Raw genomic sequence first — 27181 nt, forward strand, 5'->3', positions numbered from 1 at the left:
TTTTGCATGGATGCCTGCGTCCAGGGGGCCTGCTGCGATTCCCTGCAAGCTCGCTGAAAAGCGAAGGACTCTGTGAGGCTCTGGACTCACCACCAGCTGAGGCAGGCTGGAGAAAGTCTGCTTAAGCTCTGGAGTAAGAAAGAAAGTGAAGTTGCTCAGTCGTGTCCAACTCTTGCAACCCCATGAACTGCAGCCTACCAGGCTCCTCTGTCCTGGATTTTCCAGGCAAAGGTACCAGAGTGGGTTACCATTTCCTTCGTCAGGGGATCTTCCCAACCCAGGGATCGAACCTGAGTCTCCCATATTGCAGGCAGACGCTTTACCATCTGAGCCACCAGGGAAGCTTTGTGTGACCAATGTCAAGAGGAATGTAACTAAGGGAACTACGCTTTCAACCCCCAACCAGGGACCTGGAGGGCAGGAGAACCCGTCTGAAAGCCAGTCCCTTCTTTCCCAGAGGACTCCCTCCCTCCTTCAGCATTTAATGTGGGTGGGTATCACTTCCTTCTGGAAGCTTCCCCAGTTCCCTGGCCAGATTCCATCCTTGCAATTTTCACTGTGTGGTGCTGAACCATTTGCACACTCACCCATCTCCCCTCTGCTTCTCTCCCTCACCCCCATTCATTCAGTTCACTCAGCAGCCTCAGGGGCCCCCTCTGTTGTGCCGAAGGAGGGGGGCTCTGCTACCGCCAAGCCCCTGGCCCGCGGGGATGGAGCCTCGTCTCATGCATCACTGTGCAAGCAGTTCTCTCAAGACTTAGCAGGGGGATTCAACAGGGCAGAGTTCAAGAGGTTTGAAGGACTCCTGATTTACCCAGCTGAGGAGGCATCTGGGTTCTAGCTACTCTCTGTTTCTACTCAAAACCAAACAAAGGAAAATGGGCTTCAGGTGCAGCAAGGGAGATTTAGGTCAGATAAAAAAAAGGCCTGTGGGAGCCAGCAGAGCAGGGACTCTGGGAGCTGATGGAATTTCCTGCCCTGGAGACCTGGGGGCAGGCTTTCGTGGGGTGGGGGGGCTGAGCCATCCCCAGGGCTCACTGGAGGACGAGCAGAAGGACCCGGGCACACCTGGCAGGTCCCCTGGCTCTGCCTCCTTTGTGCGCATCTCTTAGCAGCCCCGAAGCTCCCGCTCACCGAGAACAAGAGGACCAATTACACGTGAGCACACTCCTAACAGAGCATCATTTCTTGAGAACTGTCGGAGGTTGTCCCTGGCTATCTGTCAGAGCCCACAGAAATGCCACGCTTTCTGCCTCGTGACAAAAGCCGAGTTCTCTCACTCGTTTGACGGCCCCAGGCTGAGAACTCCTCCTCCCACTTCCTAAGTGATAGCTCTGTTTTCTGTCACTTGGTCCACAACCTGCACAGAAAGTCTCGTCCTGATGGGGTGGGGGAGCTGGCCCGGAAGAGGGGGCTTCTGGGACCTCCCTGGCACAGTGGGTCTCAAGTTGGAGCTGCCAGAGGGAGAGGAGGTACCAGCCACTCAGAACAAGGGCCTGAATGCAAGGGAAGCACTCCTGTTTTGGTGATGAGCAAAAGGGAGATGTCTTCACATCAGTCACCGGGATCCCCTGGTGATTCCAAGAGGAGGCCGAGGTCAGAGGCACCACCAAGCGTGGAGGCAAATCTGTGACCCGCTTGTGGCAAACCCATGAGACCTCCTCCGTGTGGTTTCACGGAGGCAGCGTGCCCTGTACCACTGCCTGCCCCCACACTTGTTTGTCTTACAGTATCCTTTTAAGTCACCGTCTATCCTTTCTGAACTCAGAGAAAACAAACAGAATAGAAAGCTTCCTGCTTTTCCCTGGCTGGGCCCTGGGCACAGCTCCTGCCCCACTGGACCTCCCAGGAGAGAGCGTTGCAGGCTCCCCTCCCCACCCACAGAAGCCAGGCCAGCACCCTCGGTTCTGGTGACACCACAGTGGGGAATTGCAGCCAGTTCTGCCAAGAGTTCTCTGAGGCCTGTGGGGACCGACGGGGAGGTCCACCGGAGCATCACTATGCCCAGGATGGCAGCTGTACCACCCCATTTGCCCACTTTGACCTTTGAGACTCAGTTTACCTCTCTGGAAAGGGGGACAATAACGGTACCCACATCTGTCCACAGGGCTGTTGGGAGGGTTTGAGGAGAAATAGCCTTTGGCCTTTGGTCAACACTTGATACTCGTCCTTGTTATTCCAGAGACTAAACCCTGATGAGCCAGGGGAGGGGTTGGCCGGGAGAGCTCCTCAGCAGGACATGGGTGGTGAGAGGGAGCCGTGTCTTCATGCTCGCACGTGCCCCTGCTAAGCTTGGTTCTAAATGGATTATTGTTTATTGGCGGCTTATCCCATCTCTCGGGTTATGAATTATTTACCAGATAATGACTTCATAATTGTTAATGACAGATGCCCCGAGGACAAGCGGGCACAAGTGCTAATTGTGGAGCCCCCGCAGCCCCCATGCGGCCGCATCCAGAGTGTTGCTCTTAGGGATGCTGCCTGATTGGCCCTTGGGGATCAATTTTGAACCCACCCCCCTCGTGACACAGATAAAGAAACTGAGATCCACAGAGGGGCAGGGACGTGCTTCCTGGTTCCAAAGCTGGCCAGTGGCAGCCCTGGGTGGGGCAGGCCCCAGCGGCTGATGGTCAGGCGTCCACTGTCCGGGTTTGGGCCGCTGGGGCAGCTGTGGGCTGAGCAGGAGTTCAAGTCCTCTGTGATGGGGGCTGGGGGATCCCCCACCAGCAGTGGGGAGGAGGGACCCCAGGATGTCTGCTGTTGCCGTGGAGAATCGGTTTATTTATCCCAGATCCCACTGGGATCCCTGTGGGCTAAGGAGGGCCACCTCCCTGGGAGCAGAAGTCCCATGCTGACTGGGTGTATTCGGCAAGCAAAGGCCACAGGGTGACCAGCATGGGGGTGGGACCAGGGGTGGACACACCAACACCTTCACTGAAGGTGCATTTGGTCCTGAAGAGAGTATGAATTAAGTCCATGACTCGGCCAGGGTCCTGGCCCTTAGGCTAATCATAGCAAGTCCTTGCATTAAACTGTTTCATGAGTTAGTCTAGGTGTTGTACTATTTAATCAGCAATTAACTATTAAATGAACCCTGTGAGGCAGGTGATTTTCCTGATGGCTCAGGGGTAAAGAATCCACCTGCCAATGCAGAGACCCAGGTTTGATCCCTGGTTTGGGAAGATCCCCTGGAGAAGGAAATGGCAACCCACTCCAGTATTCTTGCCTGGATCATCCTATGGACAGAGGAGCCTGGTGGCGGCAGTCCATGGGGTGGCAAAGAGTCAGACATGACTTAGGACTGCTGCTACTGCTGCTAAGTCACTTTAATGGTGTCCAACTCTGTGCGACCCCATAGACGGCAGCCCACTGGGCTTCCCCGTCCCTGGGATTCTCCAGGAAAGAACACTGGAATGGGTTGCCATTTCCTTCTCCAATGCATGAAAGTGAAAAGTGAAAGTGAGTCGCTCAATCGTGTCTGACTCTCAGCGACCCCATGGACTGTGGCCTTCCAGGCTCCTCCATCCATGGGATTTTCCAGGCAAGAGTACTGGAGTGGGGTGTTATTGCCTTCTCCGTGACTTAGGACTAAACAACAACAAAAACAAATCAGATATGTGTATTCATAATAAGGATTATAATCCTCAGGTAAAGAAACAGGTATGAGGAGGTTCAATAATGTGCCGAAGTCACACAGCTGGTGAGGGCAGGGCCGGGATTAGGATTCAGGCAGCCTGCTTCCACCGTCTGTGCCCTTGACTGCTATGCTACACTGCTTACTATTGTGAAAGTGAAAGCCGCTCAGCTGTGTCTGAATTTTTGCGACCCCATGGACTATACAGTCCATGGAATTCTCCAGGCCAGAATACTGGGGTGGGTAGCCCATCCCTTCTCCAGTGAATCTTCCCAACCCAGGAATCGAACTGGGGTTTCCTGCATTGCGGGTCGATTCTTTACCAACTGAGCTATCCCCGAATGAATGAATGAATGAATGAATGCTGTGAGGTCGTTTTGAATATGGGACACACTTTCCCCAAAATGTTTTAAATGTTAAATTGAGAATACTGAGACCCTGTGTTTATGCAGGGTCCGGGGAACCTGTCTTTCGCTTGGACTGGGGACTGAGCTTGAAACATCAGAAAGAAGAGCTCTGGCTTGGGGGTGCATGGTGTTCCCAGGGACAGTGGCCTTGGAAGGGCTGGTCAGTGCATGGCCTTCGCTGCTCTGAGGTGGGTGATGGGAGCTGCTCTGATGGGCGTGGCAGATCCTGAGCAGGTGAGCAGGTTGAAAGAATCTTCTGAGTGAGGCACACATGCCACTCACTCATCCTCTAAATGTTCCAGAGCCCTCTTTGGGTCAGGCTTTGAGGAGGGACCCAGGGACTGAGACCCAGTCCCTTGGCCCCAGGGGGCTCCTGGCTGTTTCCCAGAGCAGACAAGAAAACAGTCAGGTGCCAGGTGAGAGGGTTTTGTGATGGAAGGGAGACAGAGGGGCTGAGGGACCCCAGAGGCCGTGTGAGTTGACCTCTTATGATCAGTCCTTTTACGGTGTTAGCATGTGATCAGCTCCGAGCTCACTGCTCGGAGGACTGCCCTTGATTCAAGAAGAACCAAATGGGTGCCAGGGAGACGAACAGCATCAGGAAATCAGAGGAGAAGAGAAAATTTTCACCAGGAGTGGGTGGCCTGGGAGCACTTTGCTGGGAGATAAGTAGGGATGGGAGAGGCTCTGCTGGGAGATGCAGGCTTAGCAGGACAAGAGCCTGGAGATGCGGTGCACAGAAGCGGGGTCAGTTAGATGCCCAAGGTCTATCTGGATGGGAGCAGAGGCTGTGTGCGCGTGTGTACAAGGGTTCCGGGGTGGACGTCATGGGAGGTGAGCTTGGCTATCTGGAACAGGGTCAGACGTCCTTTATCCGATTCCCAAAGCCAATAGTGCAGTTCTCTGCTCACCTGTGCAAGGTGCAGAGCACTTTGAATGCATTTTAGAAAACCCTGAACTGGTGCTAAGTAAATAATCACACTGTTTATCCTGGGTTGGAGAAGCAGGATGGCTCCTGTATGTGCTAATCGGAGGACGAGGCTCTCTGGCAGGCTGGAGAGGGCTGCCTTGGTCACACCTGTGAGCGTGGGCATTGATGTGAGAAGGGATCCTGGATACACCCTCTCCCTGTCCTGACTTTTTTCCCCATTTTCTGCACCTGCCTGTCTGTGTACCTGGAGGAGGGGGGCCGGGTTAATTGTTACCTCCTGCGCTGTTACTAGGTTACTTTGTAAAAGCAGAAATAGGCTTTTAATGATTTTTCGTTGTTGTTGCTACCTCACGGACCAGATGCTTTTATCTAAATGAGTTGCTACAAATCAAAAGATGGCCCGTGAGGGTTGCTAGGCTGCATCTGTCTTACACAGGGAAGCTCCTGCTCTGTGAACGAGGCTTAAGTCTCCGCTATTCTTTTAGCAACCAGCTCCCTTACAAGGAAGGGCAAAACCATGCATCAGCAGCTGTAACGAGCGCGCCTCCGAGTGGCCTGGATGAGAGGACGCGGTGAGTGAGTGGAGCAGTCTCTAGCCTGCGCGGGTAATTCCATTTGCTGTTCAACTTGACGAAGGTAGGTGACGCCTGGGCCCCAGAAATTAGTCTTTGGGCTTCTTGCCTCACCATAGTGGGATGACATTGAGGCCCAGAGGATGGTTATTTGATGCTGGACTTGACACACAGTAGGTGGTCAAGTAATGTTTGTGGAAGACAGGCAGGTGCAGATTGACACTTGCTCAGGGCTCTTAGGTTTCAATCTATGGAGTAGCAGTTCACGTGGAGATAAGAAGAGCTCTGGATTAGGAATCAAGAGACAAGGACTCCAGTTCCTACTCTGCTTTGATTGGCTGTGTGACCTCAGGCAAGACACCGACCCTCTCTGAGCCTCAGCTTGCTGCTCGGCATAAACAATGGCAACAATCATCACTCTCTGTCTACCTCCTAGGGTCTCCCTAATGACCAAGTAGATGAAATTATGTGAAAACACTTTGCAAACTGAAGGCACTGGGTCGTGGGAAGAGTAGAGTAAGTCATATGACCTTAGCCTTGGGTATTCTAATGAAGGGAGGCTGGGTAGCAGCTGCCCAGGGCACAGGGCTGCCAAAGAGTCTTGGGGTCAGGGAGGGCACAGGAAGCTTGGCTGCGACAGTGGTCTCTAACCAGTGCTTGGTGAGCCTTCAGCCATGTTTCCATTATCTGAGAGGGTGGCTCCTGGGGGCTTAGCATGGCACTCAATGCCCATCACGGCAGAGGTCCAATTACATTTCCAGCCACATCTCCCCCCTCTTAGGTCACCTTTAGCACTTATGCTCTGGGCTCTCCTGTCCTTTTATACCTTCAGGCCTTTGCACAAGCTGTTCCTATTGCCTGAAATGCTGCCTGCACTCCCTCACACACATACACAGAAACTCACACACACACACGCATTTCCAGCTTGAAGTTTCCTCTTCATGGAAGCCTGTGGTTTGACCTTGTAAGTTAGTGGCTGAATACTCTCACGGCCTCCAACGTGAGCTCTGGGTCATGGACTTGGTTTCATATGGTCACTGCTGTATCCCCATGCTGCAATAATACCTGGCATAGAGCAGGCACTCTCAAGAAATATTTGTTGACTGAATGAGTTCTTCCACAGCACATTGTGTAAGTTCCTGTCTATATTCCTATTATTGTATTTATCACATCTTATTATATGAAGGTATTTGCTTGCTGGTCTCCCCACTGGACTGCCAGCTCCTTGAGGACAGGTTTTTGTCAGACCTCACTGGACCCTGTACCTAGAGCAATATACAGTGTGGCTGCCAGTGAGTGCTTAAGTGAATGAATGAATGAATGTTGGAATACACATTTGTTTTACCACAGGCTGGGTATTTCTCCTACAGCCTCAATGCTTCTGGCTCTGTCTGTCATGTTGCAAGGCACACTCACACAGACACACAGAATTTATGATTAGAAGATAAAAGCTAAAAAGTTCTGAGTGACCTGTGAATATATGAGACAATCAGTAAGAGACAGAAGCCACAAATTCAGGAGCATCCTTCCATGGTTACTGGACAAACATGTGCATGGTTCTCTCCCATAGCAGGACTCTGGCAGGGCCTACTACCAGTCTATTTGGCATTTTCCTGCAAATCAGTAAGAGGTGCCCTCCCTCTGAGCCCTCACAGTACACAACAAAGCTGGCAGAGTGCAGGCTGGGTGTCAACTCCCAGGCCCCCCTGGGCCAGGTGCCCTCCCGTAGGGCACAGACTCACAACTGTGAGTCATCAGCCCTGGTCTCTGGGGCAGGTGCAATGTAAGGAAGGAGACAGGTCGCCTGGAAAATCAAACTTGGCCACAAAAATAAACTCTGAGGTTTACAGATAAGCTATTTCTGGCCCAGGTGCCAAACGAGGTTTTGCAGCTGGAGTGAAAACTGCCGTGTGTGCCCCGCCCCATCCCTATTAGCTGAGGGGAACTGCACCCCCTGTGTGCATTCTGTTCCTCAACAACTCAGCTCCAGAAATGGGGGCTCCACCCCTGGGGCATTGCCTGCCTTTGGCTGATGATAGTCTATGGTTCAGCATGGGGTTGAGTCTCACAGGCCAAGGAGGGCAGACAAGGTGGGTGCAGCCACCATCCTGGGCACAGGGCTGCTCTGGTGGATGACTCTGTCGGTCCCCGGAGAACTCTAGGAAGACTGGCTGCAATTCCCCACTGTGGGATCACCAGCACCAAACGTTCTAGCCTGGCGCTTGTGGGTAGGGGAGGGCGTCTGCAATGCTCTCTCCTGGGAGGTCCAGTGGGGCAGGAGCTGTGCCCAGGGCCCAGCCAGGGAGAAGCAGGAAGCTTTCTCTTCTGTCTGTTTTCACCTCACTGAGTTCAGAAAGGATCAAAGGTGACTTACAAGGATACTGTAAGACAAACAAGTGTGGGGGCAGGCAGGGGTGCGAGGCTTGCTGCCTCCATGAAATCACACGTAGGAAGTCCATGCATTTGCTACAAGTGGGTCACAGATTTGCCTCCGTGCTTGGTGGTGCCTCTGACCTTGGCCTTCTACTGGAATGGCCTGGGGTGTGTCATAAAAATATGAATGCCTGGGTCTCAGCCCGAGAAATTTTGGTCTAATTGACCTATTGTGTTGCCTGGATATCGGACCTGTAAAAATTTCCCTAGATGATTTTAATATGCAATTGGGTTTGAAAGTCACTGTTTAGACTTGCAAAAGGCAAACAAGGAGCTGATCTGTTACAACATGATCCAGTATGAGATACTATGATGAAGGCTCAGTAGAATATGTCTGTGCTGAAATCAGAGACTCTTCTCCCAAGGGTCCCAGCCAAGGAGTCATGGTGACAGGATGGACATTGACTGCCACAAAATCCTAAATGTGGGCATATCCATATGTTCCATAGGAAAAAAAATCTTGCGACAGCCTGTGTGTATTAGTCACTTAGTTGTGTCCAGTTCTTTGTGACTCTATGGACTGTAGCCCACCAGGCTCCTCTGTCCATGGAATTCTCCAGACAAGACTACTGGAGTGGGAAGCCATGCCCTCCTCCAGGGGATCTTCCCAACCCAGGGATTGAATGCGGGTCTCCTGTATCACAGGCAAATTCTTTACCATCTGAGCCACCAGGAAAGTCTGCCTGTAAGGTTCATTAAAGGCATTTTGGGGTGGGGCAAGATGAATAGAGCTGATGTGTCATAGCCAAGGTACCCAGCTTTCAGAAGCCTGGATCCAGGGGCTAGATTTTAGAGTAGCTGAAAAAGCAGATAAATTACACACCATCATACAGGAATTTTGTTTCACCAAATCTAGGAGAAGGGGACCACAGAGGATGAGATGGTGGGATGGTATCACTAACTCAATGGACATGAGTTTGAGCAAACTCCAGGAGACAGTGAAGGACAGAGAAGCCTGCAGGCTGCAGTCTACGGGGTCACAAAGAGTCGGACACGATTTAGCTACTGAAGAAAAACAACAACAACAAATCTCCATAACTTTCACCCCAATTCCTCAGGGCTTAGAATCCAGGAATTCGGCAATACCTTTGAGATGAGACTATTGGTTAAATCTTTAAGATACACAGATGCCCATCCTCATGAGAATGATGAACTTGGAAGGTCTGGGGGAAGGACCCATGCATCTTGTTTTTTAAACTCTCCAGGTGACTGCAGTGTTCACTGAGGGCTGAGCGCTGCTGGCCCAGGTAGCATCATTTTACCTCTGAACCTGTCCACTTTCTCTTGGGAGTTAGGAAGGTGGGGGGTTATTCTCCATTTAAAGCAGAGGAGATGGAGGCTCAGAAAGCTGCATGGGGCTTGTCAGGAGCTAGTGGTGGGTTTGGGATGAGAGCCCAGTGGTTTCTCCTTCCAGGGTCCCATACATTACACTGTCTGTGAGGTCACTCTGTCCTGCAGTCCTGTGATCTCTAAACTGAATAACATCATCTGATGTCATTACAGGGAGATAAGAAGATGATCCCTGTCCTCCAGAAGCTCATGGTCCAGAAAGGAGGATGAGAGGCTCAAGGCAAAGGAGACAGAGGTTCACAGAGAGCTGAGGGAGAGCCGATGCTTCATAGCCATGAGGTGGCTTCTCTTGTCCAGGCCGAGTCTGCGATGCAATCAGACAGGTGGGTAATGGATTCTCAGAACTACAGAGAAGAGGTCAGGACCTTGGGACAGAGATGTTGCCCGAGAATCAAGCCCCGGGGACAGCCGAAGCAGAGGGAGTAGAGGGGCCGCTGAGAGACAGGAAAGCTGAGGAAAATGCAGCAGCACAAACACCCTCGTTTACAGGCAGAAGGAAAGACAGTCTGGAGTGGCCAGAAAGACAGGTAGATACAGCCCGCCCAAGCTGAGGGTGGGAGGCTCCATTTCTCCATGAAACGAAAAGGACCCTGACTGAGGAGTCCAGGGTTGGTGGGAGGTCTTGAGGGCAAGAGGGAAGGAAGGGATCAGCTGTAGGGACCAGGCTGGGAATGGGCCAGTGATGCATGAAGCATGCCCGGCCAGGGCTCAGGGTTTGGCTAAGGCTCCACTAAAGGATCTGTGCCCCAGCCCGTTGGTTCAGGGTGGAAGCCAAAAGGGGATGGATGAGTAAGGGAAGGAGGGAGGAGGGACTGGGGAGCCACAGAAGAGAGGCTGTGTGGAGTGAGGGAGTGAAGAAAGGAGAGGATGTGTGTGGTCAGCAAGGGCACCTTTGGGCTGGCTTTGCAGGGTGAAGCTGCTGTGAGTGCAAAAGTCCAGGGCACAGCACACGGTGTCCTCTATGGAACAACTCCAGGTCTTGTTAGACCTGGGACATTTGCAATGTCCTCCCAGGATGCCGGGCTCACAGAGGGACTTGGGGCCTGGGTGGGCGTCACTGAGAGTCCCAGGATGGGGCCTGGGGATGCTACTCAGGGGCATTCCTACCCACTGATGGCAACTGGCATTGGCCCTTCATCAGCTCTGCACCTAGGTGTCTATTAATGCCATTCTTGGCTCAACCCTCAGTCTTACACAAACCAGGTCCTTAGCTTGACCCCCAACTGCTCAGCCTTGCTGCAGCCAGGATCACACACTGCAGTGCTGGCCTCAGATTTCCCTCCCGCTGGCTGGTTCTGGTACCATCCTCTAGGTTACGCAGAGGATTCTTATCAAACCACTGCCAAGCAGAGAGCAGCCCTCCATGCTCTTTATCTGAGCAGACCCTGCTTTGTAGCAGGAAACACAGAGTGAGGCAATCTGACCCAGTTTCCACAGGAAGGTGATGGTTCTACCACTGGTCACCAAGGGCCAAAGCGGGCCATGGAAACTTCTTGTTTTCTTGGGAACCAGTGGGAGTCCTGCACGCGAAGGAAATGGACAGCCCAGCTCGGGCCACGTGCTGTGGTGGTGCTCCAAGGAATGGTTAGGACTGAGTGTACGGTGAATATTTATTGAAAGCCCAGCAGGCACGGGGTGGGATGGGGGAAGGGAACACAGAGAATCAATGTGATTCCCATCCTCCAGGGCTGGCCAGGTGGTGGGGAAGATCGCCAGGCATTCACAGAGACGTGAGGCCCACAAGGAGTGTATCCTACCAGATATGCCTGGTGAGGTCACCTTCAGTGTCTTCCCAATCTTAAAATACGGGCTTCTCCAAGGCTGGGATGAATAAGAGCTGTGTGTCACCCTGCAACAGAGGTGAGGAGGAGAAGACTCCCAAATAAGGGCCATCAGAACCATTGCCTGGGTCTCTCTGTCCCCTCTCTGCCATCCACACTCACCCTAGAACTCGAAGACATATTCTTGGAAGGCTGACTTCAGTGAAGAGCATCTCCTGAATCTTTTTTCAAACACTGAATGCCATGGTCACCAAATCCAAGCTTGTTGTTCTCGTTGTTTGGTCCTTAAGTTGTGTTGACTCTTTGCGACCCCATGGACTGGAGCCCACCAGGCTCCTCTGTCCAAGAGATTTTCAAGGCAAGAATACTGGAGTGGGTTGCCATTTCCTTCTCCAGGGGATCTTCTTGACCCAGGGATCGAACCCGCGTCTCCTGCATTGACAGGTGGATCCTTTACCACTGGTCCAACAGGCTCAATTTTCCGACTGAAGCTAGTTTTCCAACTCTCCTCTCTGGCCCGGCTGTCACAGAAGCAAAGCATTTCCTAGTGTCCAGGATGAGTAGCCGGATAACTGTCCAGCCAGCCAGTGGTGCTCTGAGAACAACTCTCAAGGTCAGGAGCCCATCTGCCCCCGCTGGCCACCCTGCCTGGGGTGCTGGGTGGCAGCAGGCTGGATGCACGTGGATGTTTCTTCTGTTTGAGCAGCTGATTCAGGCCTGGCTTGGAGCCCCCTCCAGTTTCCTGCTGACTGCCATGGCTGCTGCACCTTGTGATCCCTTCTGTTTGTGAGGGCCCTGGGAGTGGAGGGCACCCCAGCCCCACTGCCTCTGAGTCCAGAGAGAAAGCTCTCTGACCACTGGACAATGGGGACATGGAGGAAGCTGGCTGGTCTGCTGCCAAGGCCCCTGATTTGGAAGGAAGCTGGGGTTCAGGCTCCAGGCTGGCCCTAGGCAGAGGCCCTGAGGCTCTTGGTCAGTGGGCACCAGGGTGTGGTCCTGCGGAGAGCACACACCTGAGCTCACCCAGCACCAGGCCCCAGAAGTGATGCTGGGTGACACTGGCCCCTGGACCTCTAAAGGCCTGAGTGTCATCGAGACGTGCTAGCCTAGGCCATTCAGCCTCAACTGGCCTGAATCCCACTGCCCACGCCCCCAACTCCCACCTTCATTATTCTGGGCCCCCCCGCCCCTCCTCAACTCCCCTGACTGCCTCGTCTTCACAATCTAGGTTGGAGGCTTCTGAATCAAAACTTTAAGACTGAGCTCTATAAATTTAATCCAAGAAAATAATCAAATGACTATGTAAAGACACATCACAAAAATGTTTGTTGTAGTGTTATTGGTAAGAGTGAGGTATCAAAAATGCACTAAATTTGCATTATTAAGGCACTGGTTAAACTGTGGGGCTTCCCCTGGTGGCTCAGATGGTGAAGAATCTGCCTGTAATGTGGGAGACCCCGGTTTGATCCCTGGGTTGGAAAGATGTGCTGGAGAAGGGAATGGCTACCCACTCCAGTTTTCTTGCCTGGAGAATCCCATGGGTAGAGAAGCCTGGCAGGCTACAATCCATGGGGTCGCAAAGAGTTGGACACGACTGAGCAATTAACACACATACAAGTAAACTTTATAGCTTGTTATAGCCATATGATATGAAGCCTTTAAAAATTCTGTAGAAGGACTTCCCTGGTGGTCCAGTGGTTGGAGCTCCGTGCTTCCAATGCAGGGGGTGCAGGTTTCATCCCTGGTCAGGGAACTAGAATCCCACATGCCACATGGCCCCCCCAAAAGAAGATGTTATAGAATTGTATTTAGTAGCTTGAAAATGTACCTGGGACAGACTGTGAAGTCGACATAATGAGTTACCAAGTAGTACACACCATGTGACCTCATCTGTGTGTGTACATGTGTGTGTGTACCCTCTGTGTAAAGGAAAACAGCCAGGAAAGGGACACTGAAATGGTTATTTCTCAGGACTATGGTTATAAATAATTTATATAATTTTAGGTGCTATCTTTAAAAATATTTTTACAATGAACAAATACTATAACATTATTTATTTTAATATTAACATATTTTTATATTAACATATTTTAATATTAATAATATTTTAATGACACATGACAATACTATTTTAATAACAAGAGAAAGTTAAATTAGAAAGGAAGAATTACAATTTTTGAGGAGCTTAAGAGTCACGTAGCTGCTGGCTGCCCCCAGACCCAAATTCCTGTGGGGCCAGAACCCCAAGTGAGTGATCAAGAGAGCCTGTCATGCTTGTGCATTGATTCCAGAAGGGTGGGGGCCCAGAGGGCTAAGCTTGGCTCTGGGTACCAGTGAATCTCAGGGCTATGGTAAAAATCTCATGAACAATAAGGCGAGAGGACCAGCTACATCTATTATACCTCACATCCCCGAGGTAATCACTGTCAGAGAAAATGTCTTTCTGACTTCCAGGTGAGCTGACCTACCTTGCACCATCCGTCTCTGGCAAGCTCAGGATTCGTCCCCAGGATGCAAAATCCTCGATGGCCACCAACACTTAGCACGACGTGAGCATCACCAGGAGGCCAGGCCGTCTAAAAAGAGACAAGAGAAGAGTGAGGGTGCGGTGGGGAAAAGTAGCATCTTTTTCGAAAAGCTCTTTTTTTGGAATTCCAGCGTCTTAGGTGGTCCCCATCCTAAATGGGAGCTTGTCCCTACCTTGGATTTCCTGGTGTGGATGACCACGCACAGGCCATGCCCAAACTCTGGCCTGGCCACCAAGATAAGGGGGTCTGAGTGGGTAGCAGAGAACCCCGGGGGCAGATACGAGATCTCAATTCCCCACTCCCCAATGCACAAGGCTCTAATCCCCACAGCAAAGCCATAGTCACTCAATAAGAAGGAGAATCGTGGCATTCTTTTCCATCTAATCCAAACCAAGAAATTCCAGAGATGGAAAAAAATAAAAAATGTACATCTTTAATTTAATGCTGAAAAGAGAACAGGACACAAACTTGAGAACCACCAAAACAAATCATTACTTTTAGACAATGGACCAGAAGACCTTGAGGAGGCAAACGATGGGTTCCCGGGAGAGAAGGTTTTTTTTTTTTGAAATATATAGATTAATACCTCATAGAAAGAGACTATATGTTAAGGGGAGGCAGGGTTATTCCTAGTTTCCTCTTTCAAATATAATATATGTGAATGCCATCTTCAGGACAGGCAACATCCCCTCCACTGCAATAAATGCACAATTGTCATTACCTGGGGATCAATATATTTTTCTAAATTGAATATATCATTATCAATTGATTTTCCCTTTTCCTCTTAGCACTCCAGAGTCCCGGCTAGCTGGGGAAAGCTTTAATGTGATATGAAGGATGTGGACAGGTAAATAAGTTATTGTAAACTAATTTCATCTTATGATGCACTTCGGTCCAATGACACAATGGGTCTTTCTCTGAGCCTCTCACCTTAAGCTTTTTCAGCTGCTGTGGACAGACACGCAGGCCATATCAAATAGCCACTTTAAAGCTGAAAGTGGCAAAAACAGTATTTTTTCTAAGGATAGTGTGTTCCCTTTACGATTAAGAAATACCCTCTGAAGGGAAGCAAAGTAAGCCAAGGTCACCATTTAACTCTGACATGGAGCCAAAGTCGTGAGCACATTTCCTCTACCAAGCTTCCGTGAAGCTTACAATTAAATCGAACCCTTTGGCTACAAAGTATCAACAGTACTGGTGACAACAAACGATCGATGTATTTCTGGGAAAGATCATTGGCAGATATGTGTTGGGGAAGAGAGAGGACTAGGGGACAGCGGTCAGTCCATTTTAAGATCCTTGAGGATCTCATTCATTTATTTATCCATTCATTCATTCAGTACATGTTAACGGAGTCCCTGTTATGCGTCAGGCAGTGTCTAGGCACTGGGAATATGAGGAAACAAAGCAGAAGAAAAAAAATCCTGCCCTCCTGGAGCTCATCTTCTAGTGGATGGAAACACAGAATAAACAATAAACTTAAGAAATAAGTACAAATTGTCCAGTAAATTCGAAGGCAGTCAGGACTATCTGTTAGAGGAGAAGTGGAGCAGGAGATGAGTGTGGGGTGTGGTACAGAGTAGAGAGGGTGGTTGGAGTAACAGGTCCTGTGAGAATATGACATTTGAGTACGCTGGAAAGTGATGCAGGTGTGGGCCGTGCTGGTGTCCAGGGGAGGGGAGCATTCAGAGCAGAGCAAGAATCAGTGACTCATGTTCCTGGATCCGCAAGGACCCTCCGCTGTGGCTGGACATGGGACAGCCACACAGGACATTAAGCTGGAGAGGTGAGAATTCAGTTTGTGTGGGGCCTTGCAGGCCACTGGAAGAGTGGGGCTTGTTTAGTTGCTAAGTCGTGTCTGACTCTTGCGACCCCATGGACTGTAACCCGCCAGGCTCTTCTGTCCATGGGATTTCCTAGGCAAGAATATCGGAACGGGTTGCCATTTTCTTCTCCGGAGGATCTTCCCCACCCAGAGATCGAACTCACATCTCCTGCATTGGCAGGTGGATTCTTTACCGCTGAGCCACTGTAAAGCCTACTAACCGAGAGCCCAAGACCCTGGCCACGAAGCTTTAGAAAGAGCTCTCACTCTCGAGACAAACTCTTGGTTGCCAATGTCAGGTTAACTGGCTTCCCTTCTCTCCATCTCAGACAGCTTGACTCTCTGGGCTGTACCAGATGGATAGGGCAGCCCAGACAGGAGCCGAGGGGCAGTTCAGGGGGCGAGCCAGCAGGGCTGTCTACACTGTTCTGTGACAATGGCCTCTTCCTTCCTCCTTTGTGGTCCCCGGAGGCCAACTTCTAGAGGAGATAACCGAAACAAAGTTCTGAACAAAAATAAACCACATGCAGAGCAGAGTTCTCTGCGGCTGTTCCCTAATATGCTTCTGAAAAGATCCTAGTGCAAACTGACGTTAGACATCACAGGCTGTGCTGGGTATCTCCTGTTCGCTCCTCCAGGTCAGCTCTCCATCCATTTCCGTGTCCTGGGAGGCTCACCCAGTCAGCACGGAGAGCATCACTCCAGCTCTGAGACCCTGGGACTTCCAGTTATGTTCAGCCAATGCAGACACCAGCAGGAGACCTGGGATTGGGGTGGGGCTGGGTGTTTATTTGCTCTCTCTCCTTCTTCCTTGCAGAGTCTTCATGAGATGGCTGGGACCTTCTGCTGAAGGTCACGGCTGGTGGCTGGTGTTGAGGAGGACACAGCTCTCTCTCTGCCTGCCAGTAACAGCTCCCTCCCCTTGCCCTGATTACGAGCCCTGGGGTACTGCCCTGTTGTATGCTCTCTTCCTACTGTGTCTACACCTTTGTGAATAGCCCTTTCATTGAACCCTCTTCAGATTACACATTTGGATGTGTCTGTTTCCTGTCAAGACCCTAATGAATACATTCTCAGAGACGGTTAGAGGCAGGACTGTGGAAATCAGACTTCTGAATTAGAATTCTAACATGGCCCTTAGTTTTGTGACACCAGCTAAATTATTTAATTTCTATGAACTCTCGTTTCTCTTTATTAATGTATCAGAGAAACTGGTACATAATTATCATCCACAGCAAAAGCATCAGCATCTCGCTATTGCCATCACCTGCTCACAGTCCCAGGGCAAGTCATACCTCCGTCATGACATCTCTGCCCACCCTGACCAGAGGCCCCTCCCTTGAGGGGTTTCTAGCTGTTCTTGGCTCAATTTAGCATTAGTTAATATCTCAGTAATTTCATCTCTTTCCTCTTCTTGCTCTTCTTTCTCTCACCCAACCACTAATTCTTGCATCCTGAGCATCCTGAGCACAGACATTACCTTAATGTCTGAATCTCTGGCCCACAGCACCCATCACATGGGGTGTGTATAGACCCTTCATTATTCACTGTGTTTTCTTCTTAGAAAGCCTATAAGTTCTATCCATCTACCTAAACATATTCTACTCTAATGAGATACATGGTACTTAAAATGATTTTAAAATAAATGACTAGAAACCGATTTCTAGTAACAATTTAATTCCCAAGATAACACTGTAAAATCTTCAGTTTCCAAAGATCATGGCCTGGGAAAATGAATCTCAGGAAAGAAACCAGGAATTCCAGGGAAGTAGGTATGAATTTTCATCCCTGAGGGAGATGAAGGTTCAACTTCTGGACTTGACTTCTGACCTCTCTGGTCAAACCAACCTTTTCTCTCCCACTAATCTCATCCTCAAAGGACAGCTTCCAGGCCTATTAAAAAGAAAATTTAAAAAGGCAAAGGATGAGGGACTTTTTTAACTTAAGTTTTAAAAATAAGTAATAAGTCAATGTCTGTGAAATTGGTCTTAAGTCCTTCACCTTCTCAAGGCCCTTGCTGCTACTGCTAAGTCACTTCAGTTGTGTCTGACTCTGTGTGACCCCATAGACGGCAGCCCACCAGGCTCCCCTGTCCCTGGGATTCTCCAGGCAAGAACACTGGAGTGGGTTGCCATTTCCTTCTCCAATGCATAAAAGTGAAAAGTGAAAGTGAAGTCGCTCAGTCGTGTCCGACTCTTCGAAACCCCATGAACTGCAGCCTACCAGGCTCCTCCATCCATGGGATTTTCCAGGCAAGAGTACTGAAGTGGGTTGCCAGTGCCTTCTCTGCTCAAGGCCCTTACAAGATGCTAATTGAGTTTGACAGAGCATAAAGGCCAATATAAAACCAAGACTCATGGATGGGCTGTTTGGGTTACATAACTGCCTAAATGCTGGGAGATCCTCAAAATTAAACTCAGAGATATTTTTGAGACCCATTCTAACTCTAAGTCTATAAATAAAGCTGGTTCCTGACATGAACCAAATTGATAGCCAAGAGAATAATAAACAAAGGCCCCAGGATTTCATTTTTACTTCCCTATAAAAGATACCAATTTTTTTGGGAAAGAAGCTGCCTTAAGAGAGGAGAAACCAATTAGGGAGGCTCCCATTTGATGCAGGATCAGAGAGCAGCTCTGCCTGGGTCTTGACCACGCTACCCAATTACGACTCCAGTGTCCGGGCAGCTCACCACCCCTCAGCCAACTGGGAAACAAGGATTCTTCCTTAGAAGGAAAAGAGCAAAGTAACTGGAAGCTGTAAACTAGAGCAAGAAAACCAGCTCCCACACCCACCCTCCCATCAGTCCTGGAGAAGGACCCTCGGGCACCCCTGGCACAGGCTTGGATGGCTGCTCTGAATGTATCCTGCAAGGGGAACACTCATTCACATTCTCCTGCATTTGAGAAGAGAGAAAAACAGGCCATCCATTAATAATATCAACCATGGCTCACCAAAGCTTGCAGGCGTGTTGCCAACCCCCAAATAAACACTCTCTCTGAGTGTTTATCTATCAGGTTCTTGACAGTTCGTGGACTGAGGGGTCTGGAAGGCACTGCTTTTTCAAGGAGAGCATTAAGATGCAAAGATGCAGCACAATGTGGAGGCTTCTTGTTTCCATTAAGGACCACAATTGGCCACTGATGAGACCCATTACATATTCCCCACGGTGGGGATGCATTGCCTGGCAAGTTATTCTGTGGGCACGTGTGCTTCAAAGAAAGACAGGCTCTTCAGAGGCCATGACTCCTCACTGAAGGATCGTAACAATATTTTCATAACATTTGACATTTATGATGTCTACCTGTTCACAGTTTATCGTGTACATTTTAATAAGCTTATGAATACGTTACTATTAGTATTTCCATTTTATAGATGGGGAAACTGAGGCTCATGAAGAATCCTTTAAAGTCACATAGCAGGTGGAAGTGGGAGGGAGCTAGAACTGGAGCTCTAGGTTTGTCTGCCCATCCCACGTCTTTGTTCTGAATTTCAGCCCACTTGTTCCTGGGACCCTAATCAATGAGGAGCCTAGAGTTGTTTTGTGTTTTCTCTAAAGTCATCTCCCTGGGCTGAATAAAAGCACAGGTGTCAATGGACATTACATTCCAATCAGGTCCTGGTGAGCCCAAACCAACACCATGACCCAGGTGGCCTCTCCCCCAATCCCTGTTGCCAGCTTGTCAGCCAACCCCAGATGCTCCGAGGTGGTCAGGTTCCCAAGTGACCCCACTCACCCTGCACAGACCATTCCCACAGCAGAAAGATCAGAGACGCGTTCCCCCCGACGCCCTCAACCCCAGTCAATAGGAGGGTAGCTCACCTGGATTCTTGCTACTATTAACTCAGAGTTTCTCAACCTTTTTCATTGTCAGCCTCCCCCATCCCAAAGAGGAAATTTAAATTCTTTCCTATGAGAGAAATTCCATTCTAACAAGGTAGATGCTGTTGGGCAGAGTGGAGTCTGGTAGCTCACAACCACTGCACTGAGGTTTTCTTGCAGCTTCCACTCCAGCAGTCAATCCCCCACTCGCCCAGCCCACCTGATACTACACCGTCCCCCACACCCACTACTGCCAGACCCTCATCTCAGGGCCCAGCACCGCCATCTGCCCTGTCACTGCTCAGAAAAGTTCTCTCCAGTCTCCATCACAGCTACCTGGGGTGAGGCCTCTCCTTCTCACACCTGGATCATAGCAACAGCGCCCCCTCATACCCCCGCAACATGGCTCTGCTGCTGCCAGAGGGACTGTGTTCAACCCTGAATAGGTCACACTCCTCCCCGGCCAGCGGCCCTCCATGGCAGGGGCCCCGGAGAACCCAGGCCAGTCTGGACTCCTCCCAGTGTCCTGCCATGTCCAGCCTCGTGTCCTCGATGGCATCAGCTCTCCTCCACCACTGTGACCAGACCCACACCTGCTCCTCCTTCATGGCCCTCCTCCTCCTGCCTTCATTCACCCCTTCTCCTGAAAACTCCTCTCCGATAGGTCTTTTGCACTGTCTGGAGAACAGACCCTTCTGGGGTGAATTACTGGGAATGTTAGATAAGAACTTGGTGTCTCCAATGGAGGCTTCTCATCAGCCCCTCTTCTGCCCGCTTGGCTGGTTTGGGCAAAAGGGGACAAAGGGGTCCCCAGGCACTGACTGGGTCCAAAGTCTTGCCACAACAGGGCTCGCCAGAAACCCAGAATGAAACGTTTTAGTAAAAGAAAGTTGCAAAATGACTGCTCCCACATGAACTACTTTCTCGTTGCATGGCTGACCCGCTTCAATTAACTAGGACTCCCTAAGTCAGTGCCACCACTCAGAGTCCCGCACAAGTTAACAGAGGTTTTCCTGTGCCTGGATCCAGGGCCAGGATGACCGTGCATTTCTGGGGCTGCAAGCTGGAGAGAAGGGCAGAGGCGCCAGCAAACCTGTTCCACTGACTCGCCCGCGGCGGCAGGAAGCTGCGGCCAGAACGTGTGGCACCTGGCACGTAGTAGATGCTCAATAAGGCTCTGCTGAAGGAGGGAGAACGCCTCCAAGACTCCACTCATTTTCTACAATTTCGCTTCGAACATCTGGACGTTCACACCACAGCTTCATGGTTGGAATACAAACCAGTTTGAGAAAAAAAAATCAGACGTGGCTTCCAGATTTCGCTCTTATAAACCAGGCCTGCATCCTCCCTTTAAATTGCAATAATTCCTTCCCAGATGTTGCTTCTCCTTCAGACCCATAAATTGAAGTTTTTCATGATGACGCTTCACATTTGCCTGGTGCCATGGGCTCGGTGGAGTGTTGTCTGCATCTTCTCTCCCTCATTAGACGGCCACGTGGACCCCATGGGAGGCAGGGCAGGGGCTGGCATCCTAATTCAGAGACAGGAAGGCCAGCTGCTGGTGTTGCTGAGCCGGATCTCGGTGCAAACGGGTGTTTCCCTCCTTCCTGGTGCTGAGAGATGGGGTTCTCTCCTCTCCAGCTCCGTCCAGGTGGCCAGGTGGGTCATCTGTGGAGGCTCCACCTGCATGACCATGCTGCCCACCGAGAACTCTGACCCAAATGTGAACAAGGCTCTTCCCTTGGTTCCGCCTGCACTCCCGGGACCAGGCTGTAACATTTGAACAAGACTTATCTCGACTCTTGGGGAGGAAAACAGAATTATAGGCCAGGAGGGGGTTGAGAGCAGGGGAAAGAGGAAGTAGAATTCGGCCTGATAAGCTGGTGCCCCCCTCCCCCAAGCTGTTTTCCAGGAGGGTCCCTCCTGGCTATATGGGGCAACCCCCATCTTAGCACCAACCACACTGGAATTCACACTGAAGGAAGAGCCCACCTCAAGTCTGGACCCACAGTAGAGCCCAGAGAGACTGGGATTTCCCCCTTCCCTCCCACCTTCTCTGTTCCAGTTTCTTCTCTGAAGCTTGTCCCTTTAATGGTGGCAGACTCTGGGGCTGTCTGCTTCAATGCTTCAAGGGAGCCCTGATCTGTGTTCAAGGCACTCAAGTCACCACATCAGCCCTCTGTCAGGCCCACAGCTGTACAGGTCGGGGGGTGGAGACAGCACGAGAACAGGAGACACAACTACCATGGAAGCTCACGGGTCCAGCGTCTGCTCACTGCCAGGGGCTGGACTGAGCCTGTCCTGGCCGACACCACGGCTGCCAGGGTCACTCAGCATCCGCTGACCCTCTGGGGCTTGGCCTCTTGACAGCCTTAGAGAGAAGGGATGGGGAAAAGCAGCTCCACAGAGTAAGACAAGGTGAGCTTTCAGACTCGGTGGGTTTTGATTTCCTGGTGGAGTTGTAGAGAGGTTCTGGACCCCCTTCTCCCGAGACCAAACCCCGCAGCCTCGCTCAGGGTCTATAAGGCACAGTCTAAGCCTCACCTTGGATTTTCATCTTAGACCCTGATGCACCTGGTTCAAGGTTGGCTCAGCCTGTGGGGTGGTTGAGAGCATGGGATTTTATAGTCTTAGAGACCTGGGTCTGAATCTCTAATTAGACCTGGGTCTAAATGGTAGATTCTCCACCCCACTCCCACCCTCTGACTCAATCTCCTCGCTCTCCAAAGGGGATGACAGTATTGAACATCCGTGGTTGTTCTGAGAGTTAAATATTTGGGTGTAAGAAAGGCACTTGGCATAGCCCATGGCACAGATTAACTAGTGGCTCTAACATTGTTATAACCATGCCCGCCAACTGAAGAACAGAATCTATATTGCTGGAACACCTACCTCACCCAGGGGGAGGTGGTGCATTTTTTCCCATCACCTCTCCACGGAGGTGAGCACACAGAGGACAAATGGATGGGGAGGGATCTTCCTTGGGAGCTAGTGGATCAATGGGTGACCACGTATGTAGTTTTCCTGGGTGTATCTGACTCTGGTCAGCTACCACTTCCTGCTCCCTTCACTGCATCTCCCTGAATTTCCTCCAGGAGGACACTTTCAGCCCTTACCAGCCCCTCATCCTCCTCCCCAGCAACTACTAGATGCCAGGTCCGAGGACAGACGCCTTCATGACTTCAACCGCTACTTGTTCCACCTCTTCTCTGAATATAAGCCATAGGGCCAGTGGCTGAAAACCCCTTCCCAGCCCCAAGTGGATCTGAGAGGCGTCACTTCCTCACCCAGCAGAAAATGATTTTATTTGAGTAGACCTGAGCCTTGTTTCTCTACTCTCAGAGAGGAAAAAAAAAAATGTGAAAGAAAAGTCTTTGGAGATTACAGTACTTTTTATCCAGATATGATGAGTTATCCATTTAAAAATAAACCACAGACAGGCAAGTTTCTCCATACCCAGGCAGAAAGCAGTCATTACCAGGAATTTCTCTAAGTTCTCTGCTTTTCTTGGCCAATATAGAAACAGCCTAGGAACTGAAAATAGAAGTAGAAGCTAATTCTGTTTTCCTGGTCTCTACCAAAGTGTGCAGGCAAGTGGCTTGATCGCACCAGAGCTTCATGTTCCATCTGAAAAAACAAGGAACCATGGCTCACCAAACTCATGGCACTTCTGCAAATGAACCCAGCAACTGATGAGTCCAGCCAGAGCCCACAGCCGTCAATACAAATGCTCCAAATCACTGGGCCACAGCCTGGCATGGCTTGATGTCCAGATACAGGCAGAAACCAAAGGTAAGAGCTGGTGTGTGACAAGCTAAAGGTTTCCCAGCTGATTAGCAGGAGAGCTGGGACAACAACATTGGCTTGTGAACTCCCTGGCTGCTGCTCTTTTTTCCCCACCCAGTCATCTCTCTGCAGTTTAACTGTAACTGGAGCTGCCAGGAAAGTCCCCTAGAAAGGTTAAACAGCTTATCCCAAGCCAGTCTTCCTTCCTGCAGAAAGTCCCCCTACCCCTGTCCTTGCTCTCTGGCGAGCAGTAAATCAAACATTCCCTGCTGCATTATTTTTCAAGCTTGATGTTTCTAAATCCAAAGACATCTATAAATAATACATACTCATTTATATGTACATTTAAAAGATAAAAAAAAAAAAAAAACAACGTAACAAAGATACCTGTAGATTCTTCTGAATACTAATGGACTACTTAAAACACAGTGGAAGCAAATGGCTAATGAGCACAGGTAACCTCATACCTGAATTTCCCTCCACCCCATCTCGGCCCTGTACCCAACGGGGGAGCCTCTGTTCTGAACTCACTCCATTCACTGCTTTTCTCCCACGGTCACATTTAGCCATCTGCTGCTTCTTTTATATGTGGGACTGTGTTTTTTTTTTTTTCCTCTTCAGTTTTATATGAAACATTTAGCAATGAAGTAGCAAATAAAAATACTACATATCATCTAGAATTCATAGGAAATTGTGGTTGGCTTTAACGCATCTAAAGGTTGATAAAAAGAAATACATAGATGCTTCTTAAGACTTGTTTATATTTTATTCCACATTACACACTCTCACTCCATTGAGAAAATTTAGAAATTGATGTGGTTCTCTCTGTCACAAGCTGGCATGGCAAGGATTACCGTGTCTAGGGAACACTTTTCCCTTGGAACACAACGCACTCGCCTTTGCAATTACCCCAGCAGACAGAAATGGTGCAAATAATCCATCAGGGCTCACATGAGTCTTTGGAAGGAAGGGTTTCTATACTTTTTTCCCCTAAAAGGTACACTCTTAGTGTTGTCTGGCTACCCCATCTTCTGCCCTGCCAGGCATCTCTGGTCTTCACTCCTGACTGAGGATGTGGTTGGAGCACCATCACCTCTCAGATAGACGCTCAGGTCAGCAAGGAGCTGGCAGACTCGGTGTCTACTCCACTCACCCATGTGCAGAAACAGGGGCGGTCCCGGGGCTGCAGACAGTGAGGGCTAAGTTAACTCTGCTGGGGGGGCTGAAGGCGGTCAGAGGAGGGAGAATTCCTGGGGTTCAGGAAGCTCCTTGCCAGGTCCTAATCTAGGTCCTGGAGGATACGCACGCCTAAAAGATCAACCTGAAGACATTCAGAAGGGCAAGCATCTTAGTTTGAGTTCCCCTCCAAAGTGGCCCTTGAAACAGCAATTTGGATGCAAGTAGGTTTTTTTTTTTTGAGTTGATACAAGGAGTCACCATGAGGAAGTAGGGATGTGAGGTAGGAGATGGGGAAAAATCAATTGAGGAAGCATCAACCAGTGGGTTCCGCCTGGGCACGTGGGGCTCATTCCTACTGAGGATGCTCCAAGAGGCTGGAGAGAACCCATCTCAAAGTTGTCCTTCCAAGAGATAAAGGAGGAAGCTGCAGTGTTTACTCATCATCTCCCACCTCTCATTGGCTGACAAGTGCTTTTTTAAAACAAATTAATTTATTTTAATTGGAGGCTAATTACTTTACAATGTTGTGGTGGTTTTGCATACATCAACATGAATCAGCCACGGGTGCACATGTGTCCCCCATCCTGAGCCTCCCTCCCACCTCCCTCCCCATCCCATCTCTCAGCGTTGTCTCAGTGCACCAGCCCTGAGCACCCTGTTTCATTCATCAAACCTGGATCTATTCCACATATGGTAATACACATGTTTCAATGCTATTCTCTCAAATCATCCCACCCTTGCCATCTCCCTCAGAGTCCAAAAGTCTGCTCTTTATATCTGTGTCTCTTTTGCTCTCTCCAATATAGGGTCACTGTTATCTTCTTTCTAAATTCCATATATATGCATTAATATACTGTATTGGTGTTTTTCTTTCTGACTTATTTCACCCTGTATAATAGGCTCCAGTTTCATCCACCTCATTAGAATTGATTCAAATGCGTTCTTTTTAATAGCTGAGTAATATTGACAAGTGCTTTTGAGACATCACTGCCTGAAGACTTCCAGCCTGCCCCATGAATGGGCTGGGCACCCCCACACAGAGAGAGGCAGGAAGCAGGAACTGTCAGCAGGTGATCCCCAGGGTGGGGAATGCGCTGGGCACCAACAACCTCTCTTAGGGCAGGTAAGTGGGAGTGCTCATCAGCTCCTGAGGGCTGGGGGTGACTACAGCCCCAGCACCTTGCCTTGGGCCCTGGAACTTCCCCTTCTGAGTGAGAGGGAGACACACATTGCTCGCCACCATAGGAGACCTTGAGTTTGCTCATCCCCACAGCCCATGCCCTGTCAAATGTGTTTGTAATGGGATCATCTGCTATCTGTCGGCTGCGCAGCAACCATGTATGAAAAATAGCATCGAGGAGCAAATTAAGTGATCTGTCTTCAAGCAGCCTGTTTAGACGAGGAAGGGCTGCCGTTGACAAATCTATTAAAATTATACATAAATTATCTAAGAGCACATAGATTCATGCTCAGAATGAGGACATCGATTATGGGCATTTAAAATACAACCTGGATGAAATCATCTTGTCTCACTTGAATGGGGTAATAATAATTAAGAGAAGAGGGAGATATAAATTATATCCATCACTTTCCTGATTAAAAAAAAAGTTCAGAATTTTCATTTTTCAGGAGGATGATGCTTTGAAACATGAAGATTCTGGGTGCTGCCATTTTAAAGGACAGAGGGATCCAGCGAGGCATCTGTGTGCTCAGTCACACAGTCATATCTGACTCAGTGTGACCCCCATTGACTGTAGCCCCCAGGCTCCTCAGTCCATGGAATTTTTCAGGCAAGGATACTGGAGTGGGTTGCCATTTCCCCCTCCAGGGTATCTTCCCAATCCAGGGATTGAACCTGTGTTTCCTGCATTGGCAGGCAGATTCTTTACCACTGAGTCACCAGGGAAGCCCGAGAGGGCTCTGGGTGCTCTCCAAATGGGAAGGGTGAGGGTTAAGGGGCCTAGGTGTGCCTCTCTTGGGAAGTAGAACCCAGACAAGGCTTTGAGGCAAGTGGTTTACTTGGAGAGTGAGGCCAGAAAGCTCAGGCCACTGAGTGGGGAAAGGAGACAGGTAAGTGAAGGAAGCCAACAGAGACTGCCCGAGATAAGCAGGATGCCACTGGGGGCACCCGGGCCAGTGTCCCCTGGGACCTCTGGGAGGGAAGGAGAAGGACACATCTTAGAATTACCCCACCTGGGGTATGAGGAAGCTGGAGCTTCTGCTGCCAACTCCCAGTTCTCATCGGCTGAGAGCTCTCGTCAGCGAATTCACTCCCGGCACTTCAGGTCTGTCCCTTGAGGCCAGGAAAGGCTCAGGGGGCAGCAGGCTAGGGAGGACTCTGGGAAAATAAGCCTCCAACATGTGCAAACACACTGTGCTGGAAACTCATAACCTCTGATTACTTGGATGGAATTCAATTTGCCACTTTGAAAAGTCTAACAAAAACAGACCCCCCCCCCCACTTTCATGTAATCACTGAATAATATTATAATCATTCTGCATGGAAATTGCATTATTTCCCTGATGGAAGCCTAGGCTTTGAACCTCTCAGGGCTTCACCCACTACATTACTTTTCAGAATATGAAGTAGCAGGTTCCAATTATCTGGGGAAAAAAAAAAAAGTTTAAAACAGTCACAGCACAATACATGGTGTGATCCAGATGGAGCGAATATACATTCTCTAGGCCAGGCAACTTGATTAGTGCCTGTGACTGTTAAACACATTTCAGGTAATATACTGATAATGGACATTAATAGTAGCAATAGTGCTGAAGTACTGGAATATAATGATTTCTGATTATATTACTGTTTCCTTTTGTGGAGCACAGTGCATATTTCCAAATGACTCTATGTTCATTAAACCACACAAAAGCCCAGTGGCAGGTTGGCAGAAAGGTGGCCAGAAGGGGCTTGCAGTTACCGGTGTTTAGG

The 27181-nt window shown here is 49.8% G+C and overlaps 1 protein-coding gene and 1 long non-coding RNA gene across 6 annotated transcripts in view; one reads left to right on the top strand and one right to left on the bottom strand.

Annotated features, from left to right (window-relative positions):
* KLHL29 (kelch like family member 29) overlaps positions 1-14412 on the bottom strand; it is a 238969-nt gene extending 224557 nt beyond the window's left edge. The window contains exon 1 of the mRNA XM_055540832.1: positions 13577-14412. The gene's annotated coding sequence lies outside the window, so the exon portion shown is untranslated. The remainder of the gene's footprint in view (positions 1-13576) is intronic.
* On the top strand, positions 935-17026 carry LOC129623408 (uncharacterized). 5 transcript variants are annotated; one of them, XR_008700508.1, is made up of 6 exons: positions 935-1158; positions 5458-5608; positions 9481-9650; positions 13563-13657; positions 14425-14483; positions 16279-17026. It is a non-coding gene; the product is annotated as an uncharacterized LOC129623408 (long non-coding RNA). The 5 variants fall into 5 exon arrangements; XR_008700510.1 differs by lacking the exon at positions 16279-17026 and adding an exon at positions 14977-16001; XR_008700507.1 differs by lacking the exon at positions 16279-17026 and having other exon boundaries at positions 14425-14978.
* Positions 17027-27181: the final 10155 nt, after the last annotated feature.

This window comes from Bubalus kerabau, chromosome 11 (assembly GCF_029407905.1).
Source record: "Bubalus kerabau isolate K-KA32 ecotype Philippines breed swamp buffalo chromosome 11, PCC_UOA_SB_1v2, whole genome shotgun sequence".
NCBI lineage: Eukaryota > Metazoa > Chordata > Mammalia > Artiodactyla > Bovidae > Bubalus > Bubalus kerabau.